Consider the following 7,270-nt stretch of genomic DNA (forward strand, 5'->3'; position numbering starts at 1 on the left):
CTCAGGGTGAGCTTTTAAGTACACAAAACATGTCCAGGGATGACATACTTCAGTTAGCCAGAAACATAACCACAGAAGCCAAAAAAGCAAGGTTATTCCATCTAGAGCCATTCTTGAGACTGTGGACTTTGAAGAATTAGGTCTTTGTTTACATTTTTGCCAGGTGGTGCTGTCTTCGTGCTGGGTTTTATGGCCTGAAGGGCACTTCCAACATGGAGTTAGTTGTGCTAAAGTCTGGGCCTGTTACACTGGCCCTCCTGTTTCTACCTCTCAAGAGCTTGGTTTACAGACAAACATCACCATACCCACTCAAAAGTTACTTTCTGAGCTTAAGACTTCCTCAGCTACCCTAATGGGAACAATGACAGTACTTATGCCTTAGTGTCCTGTGAAAACTGCCTGAGATAATTAATTCCTGTAAAGCCATCGTGACAATAGCTAGTTTACAGGAGGTGCCGTGTAAAGTACATGTGTATACATGCACAGAGGTTTGTATGATTTGTGTATTAACTATAACTTTATATCTAAAAAATATACATGTATAATAATAGGTACATTACTATATACAATGTTTAGGTGCTCTGTGCTAGACATTACTTTAGGCACTTCCAAGTTTCTCCTGAGTGGGAGACCCATAGCTCCTGGGCATCTGGGAGTCACCTCCTTCCCAGGTGTGGTGACCCACTGTAAGGCCCTCCCAGGATCAACCAGATCTTCAAATTTACCATCCACAGGGGTTGAGCCAGACTCAAGCCCTGTCAACTTCTAAACCTGTTGCTGGGAGCCAAGGGAAGGGGCTAGAAGTACGGATGGGCTCCTGTTGTTTTTGACTTTGCGCAGAGGTGAGAACACTCTTGGAGGTCCAGAGGAACTAACTGGCCGGTCTCCGCGGCTGCCCAAGTGGTTTGGATAGTTTTCCTCCGCTGTTCCTCCCGCTGCCCAACCCTAGCACATCCCATGCCCGCAATGGAGCTTGGAACTTGAGAAGGGAAGCAATCCCTGGACCTGCGGAGAGAGGGGGCAGGAGGCCCAGTGAAAGCCCCTCCCCCCAAAGGGCTGGTCCTACTGTCCCCAGGCAGCAGGGAAGGCCTTGGCTCCCGCAGAACCGCAGACCCACACTGGAGGGTGACGCGGGCCGGAGTCCACGAGCAGGGCGCTCCAGTGGCTACTCATCCTCCTGCCTCTTAAGAGTCACCGCAGCCTTCCTGGCTGCACAGAGCGCCCCAAAGGGGGGTGCGCCCTCTGGAGGCCGCATCAGAAAGCGCAGCCTGGGCCCCTGGTTCTAAGTTGGATTTCTTTTTAGATGAATTTGAGGTTCAAGGAAGGAGGCAAACACAAAAACACCATTATCAGTTGGTTTCCATCTCCTTCGACGCCCCACCCCCCGGTCGAGACGCGACCCTAATATGAGCATATGAGCACCTAGCGGGCTTTCATTTCGGGTACAGGTGGATTGCTTGCCTGGTCCCAACCTAAAACAACCTAATTGACAACCCTGAGACTGGGATAGTGTGTCCTTTTCTCCTTATTGGTCCCAAGACAGCAGATAATTCATTGGAGATGAACCAGTGACCCCCTAGCTGATGACGAAAATGGCCAACATTGACCCAATACCACTGCGCAGAGAGTTTGCATACATTATTTAATGCCCTTAATCGCTGAAGTAGATAGTATTACCCTGCCAATGTTCAGAAAGTAAATTAAGATTTAAGCGATGACACCACCACTGTTTGTATTTGTAGTTTGTTTGTTTGTTTGTTTATGGTGGGTTGTCGTTATTTTTGAGACAGGGTTTCCCCGTGTAACAGCCCTGCTGCCCTGGAACTCGTTTTGTAGACCAGGCTGACCTTGAACTCATAGAGATCATAGTGCTGGGTAAAAGAGTGAATCACCATGCCCAGTGCACACTCAGTTACGTAAGCAAGACTTTCATTTAATTCCACAATAATTTGGAGTGTAGGATTATTTCTCACTGACAGATCAGCTAACAGGAAATGAAGGCTATTTTCTCAGTGTCTTACAGCTTCAATTCTCAGATGTAAATTTCTCATTTCTTTCCAACTCCGTGGCTCCTCCGTTCCCTCCCACCCCGCCCCTCCCTTGAGCAATAAAACCTCACCTGCAGGCTCCAGCAACTCTGAGTCACTAACCGGTAGCAAGAGCATCCATTAACAAACCTAAGCACCTCCCACTTCCCTAGCCCCACCCCCTCCACCCACCACACCGACCTCTAGGAAGCAAGAGTGGTTTCTTCTGGTTTCCCACACACTGTATTTCCAATGCCCGGGAGGGTGACTGTCTTGAGATTCAATGATGGGTTTGTGGTCCTGTACACACAAGGAGGCCAGACTGCCCTAAACAACCTTCAGAGGCATAGAGGGGAAGCCTATAATCCCCACATCACAGGGTAGCCTGAGGCAGGTTTGCAAACTCCAAAACAGCAAGAGCCTGGTTTAGTAAGCTTTTCCCTGCAGGAGAAATGAGCTTTAGACCTAAGGTGACCACCGCTTCCCCTTCTATGAGACAAGAGAGGATCTCAGGAAGGGGTCTCTGGTGCCTTGCCTAAACTACTCAAAGAATGTCAAGATCTTAAAAAGAGTAAGAAAAATCGAATGCAGGATGATTGGGTCCTTGAGAAGCCGACAAGGGAAGGTTTTCAGTGTCAGGAAAAAACAGAATGACTAGTTTACAAGGAAAAACCGGGAGTCAGTCACGTGAGTGAAACCCAGAGGAGGCTGTCTTCAGAAGAAGCAGGAAAAGGCTATCCCTGTATCCACACCATTGAATTTCAATGGTTGTGAGTCACAAAGCTGAAACCACAGAGACAGAACTGTGGGGAGCACTTTCCCCCTTGGCAGGCGAGTCTCAGATGTTTGCCACAGAGGAAGATTGTCCTCCAGAAGAGAAGCCTTGGTTGATCTCCTAGCTCAAAGGGTGGGCACTGGTTTAGCAACTGTGAAGCCTTCGGTTTTAGTCACAGACTTCGTTCTCCCTTCCTATCTCCAAAGGACCTATCCCTGCAAGTCTGGTGATCCTCAGGTGCCCTGGCTCCCATCCCTCCTCCTGGCCCACAGCTCCCCCATCCTGCTGACTCCCCATCTTCTCTCCCTACCCCACAAGCTCTTCCCTTCAACGTCAAAATAGCCTGTTGACATTTTTTGTTGTTGTTTCTCTTCTCTCTCTCTCTCTGTCTGTGTGTATACACATTATTGACTACTTGATGTGTTTTCTAATTCCATAATTTGGGGTTTGTTTTGTTTTGTTTTGTTTTTTCCTGTTTCTGTGAAGAATTTGCTGGCATTTTGGTAGCCTTCGCTTTAGGCAGTGAACTGGTCATCCGTCTCCTTGCCACAACAAGAAGTTGGAAATGCACCTTACGGAAGGGTTTGTTTTGGTTCGTGGTTTGAGAATGTGGCACCCTCAAAGCAGGAAGGCGTGCTGAAGGAAGAACAAGTGACTGATCTTATTGTACCCGCCTCCCTTCCCTGCAGCCCCTCCCTCCTGAAGCATCCCCCCCCTGCACCCCCACTCCTAGCCCCCTCAGCAGTGGCTCTCAACCTTCCTAATTCTTTGACCCTTTAACACACTTCCTCATGTTGTGGAGACCCCCAACCATAAAACTATTTTCATTGCTACTTCATAATGGTGATTTTGATACTCTTGTGATTTCCGTGCCTGTGGACATAGGAGCGGCTAGACGCAACGTGGTCCCTATACACGTAATGGGATATTAATCAGCCTTAAAAGGGAAGGAACGCCTGACACATGCTAGGACATGAATGAACCCCGAGGGCAGTATACTCAGTGAATAAGCCGGCCGTGAAGTAGCATGTCCCGTGTGACTCTACTTCTGCGAGGTTCTCAGAGAAGTCAAGTTCAGAGAGGGGCAGAAAAAAAAAATAAAAAGACTAAAAAGCGCAAGGGAATGAGTCAGGAAGGGATGGGCAAGAGTGGAAGGGGAACAAGAGAGGCTCATGGGAAGAATGTGATTGTTTAAAGGAACACATTACACCATGTATGGAAAAGCCAGGATAAAACCTACTATCATGTAATTTATATGTGACAATAGTTTATTGTTCTGTTTTTAAAGAGAAAGAGCTGCATTATCAGGGCTGAGAGTCAGACGGATGAGGACTCAGTTTTCAAGGACTACAGAGTTTTAACCTTAGAGGACAGAGGACACAAAGGTTCCTAGAAAAGCATAGCTGTGCAAAAGTCTTAAGCAAAGTGCTCTGCATTTTGCTCTGTTGTCTTTCGGTTTTTTTTTTTTTTTTTTTTTTTTTTTTTTTTTTTTTGAAACCCAGTGTTGTTACTACTGGGCTTGAATGACCTTGAACTCACAGTGCTCCGCCTTCAGTGTGGGGATTACTGGCCTGGCCTGTGTCACCACATCCAGGGAGTGTTTACTTAAGAATAGTTAACCTGGCTTCCAGAGTCTTAGATTTTCAAACCAAAGCCTCATTGCCACAGTGGCATACCCCATGCCCCCAGGCAGAAGACAGACACAGACACACACACACAGACACACACACACACACACACACACACACACACACACACTGTGAGCTGTTGGCTATGGAGTCCCCACAGGCCCCCATATAATACAGGCTTTTGCCATCATTCTTGGCCACCATCGCTCATCTAGCAAACAGGAGAATCAGACCAGACTAGGACTGGAAGCTTCTGTTCTGTTGGTCAGCATTCATAGTGCTGGAAGGTTCTACGTAGGGCCGTTGGGGGAGAAAGTAGTGAGTAATCTATACAACTGTAGACCCCTGGTGAGACATGCTTACTGGCAGCGTGAATATCTGGAGGTTACAAACCAATCTCTGATAAGATTTGAGCCTAATCCACAGGAGAAAATACATACCTAGTTTTCATAGTCAAAAGCCTATGACCCTATGGGGTCCTATGCTAAATGAACTTGTAGTAAAACTGCCTTCTAAATGCAGCTCTTAGCTCCGCCCCTCTCAGCCATAGCTCCGCCCCTCTCAGCCACGGGCAAGGGTCAAAACAAAAATTCATAACTGGTCAAATGCCAAGATGAATGACTGCCGAGGCTCAGGCAAAAAACGGGACACCTTCCTGAGATCCCAGGAATATCGTGGAGAAGACTCGAAGAGGGCGGTGCTGTAGTGAGGCTTCGCAGGGCTTACCCGTATGGAAAAGTCAATAACAACAAAAGAACAGATCCACTGACGTTGAGCCCTGGGGGGAGGGGCGGGGCTCCACCTGGAAAGCATGGCCACCTGAGTCCCCGTCCCCAGAGAACACACAATAAAAGCTAGTACGGTGGCTTCTCTGGGACTCTCTACCTTAACCTTGCTGAAGAGCCTGAGAGGAGAGATTCTGCCTCAAAAAACAAGGCAGACAGCACCGCCCGAGGAACCAGGTCTGAAATTGACCTCTGCCCTCCATGAGCATGCACACACTCCATACACCAATACTTACACACGCTGTCCTGGTTTGTTTTTAGACAAGGTCTCACTGTCTAACTCTGGCCGGCCTGGAACTTTCTACATGGACCAGGCTGGCCACAAACTCACAGAGATCCTCCACCTGCCTCACATCCCAAATGCTGTAATTAAAGAGGTGTGCCACCACACCCTGGCCCCAGGCTGGCTAAGTTCTATGCTGTGTCTTTGTAAATGAATAAGAAAAACAAATTCGTGTGTATTTCTTCCTCTTCTTGAAGCATGCAGTAGCCTTCCATTTTGCTCAGAAGAATAGCTGAGTTCTCAAGTAGCCTGTAGAAATCTCTGCTGGCCTGGGTTCCACGCCCAGCTCTACTGCAGAACACCCAGGCAGCAAGTGTGTGTGTGTTTCTCTATGTATGTGCTTCTATACATGCATTATTTCTCCATCTACCTCCCTCCATCTCCCTGCCATGTGTGTGTGTTTCTCTCTGTGTGTGTTTCTCTGTGTGCGTGTTTCTTTCTATGCATGCATATTTCTCCCTCCCTCCATCCCCCCCCCGTGTGTGTGTGTGTGTGTGTGTGTGTGTGTGTGTGTGTTTCTCTCTCTCTGTGTCTTTCTATGCATGCATATTTCTCCCTCTCCCTCCCTCCATCCCCCCCCCCCGTGTGTGTGTGTGTGTGTGTGTGTGTGTGTCTGTTTCTCTCTGTGTGTCTTTCTATGCATGCATATTTCTCCCTCTCCCTCCCTCCATGCCCCCCGTGTGTGTGTGTGTGTGTGTCTTTGTCTCTCTGTCTCTGTCTGACTCTGTCTCTCTCAAACTCACCAAGTAGCCAAGGATGACTTTGAACTTCAGCTCCTCCCTCCCTCTGCTGAGTATTGGGATTACAGATCATCACCCACTGCTTTGTCAGTCCTCTCAGTGTGATCCGCATTGCTCCTGTCTGCTTACTCCTTACAAGTTACACTCACATGCTTCCTGATCCTACTGGACAGGACCTCAGGGCCACCACTCCTCCGGTGGAAGACCCCATCAGAAGCAGGAGGCACAGCACAACAGACATTCCTGCTCAGGACTAACTAATTGTATCCTTACTAAATTCTAGGATCTTCCTGTAGGCTGCCTTTTGAGGGTAATGGTTAAATCATACATGTAAAGTTTGGCTCTTAGTGAATAATCACGGCCTTCTGTGACTGGGCTTCGGAAAGTTCTTGGATTTGGGGGTTGAGGGGGCGATGCCACAAATCCCTTTGAGAGTTTGATTAAAACTATAAAACCAGACCTAGTATGGTAACTCTTGCCTGTAATCCCAGCAGTCTGGGGGCTGGAACAGAATAGTGCATATATTGTCTTCTAATGTTTATAAGGACGTCAAAAGCCCTGGAAACCAAGTAAAGAACCTGAAGTATATAGAGAGAACAAAATTAATCTGAAGATCTGAGAAGTGTAATTGGTTTGTGGACAGCCTGGAGTACAGGAACGCTGCATCCAGGAGACCTGAGACCACCATCTCTAGGTCCACAGTGCCCCCTGCTGGTAGTCCTCAGCAACTACAAGGCTTGCCTGATGGGAGGAAATTCATCACTCTGGGAAAATACTTCAAATATGGGAGTGCCTCCTAAACTCTTCAGATGGGACTGTTCCCCCAGCCGTCTCCACCATGTTCTTCACAGCCATCTCTAGAGTCTGGCATCTCTCAGAGACATGAAATGTGTCAGTTCTGCCCCTTTGCTTGCTACAAGTCTGGAATGTGACGCTAAACACCATTATGAAATACCATCAGTTCTCTCTGTCTCTTTGGGAATTGAACTCAGGGTCTTGATTGTACAAAATACTACATGTTTTACCATTGAG

This window comes from Micromys minutus (assembly GCF_963924665.1).
Source record: "Micromys minutus genome assembly, chromosome: 3".
NCBI classification, from domain to species: Eukaryota; Metazoa; Chordata; class Mammalia; order Rodentia; family Muridae; genus Micromys; species Micromys minutus.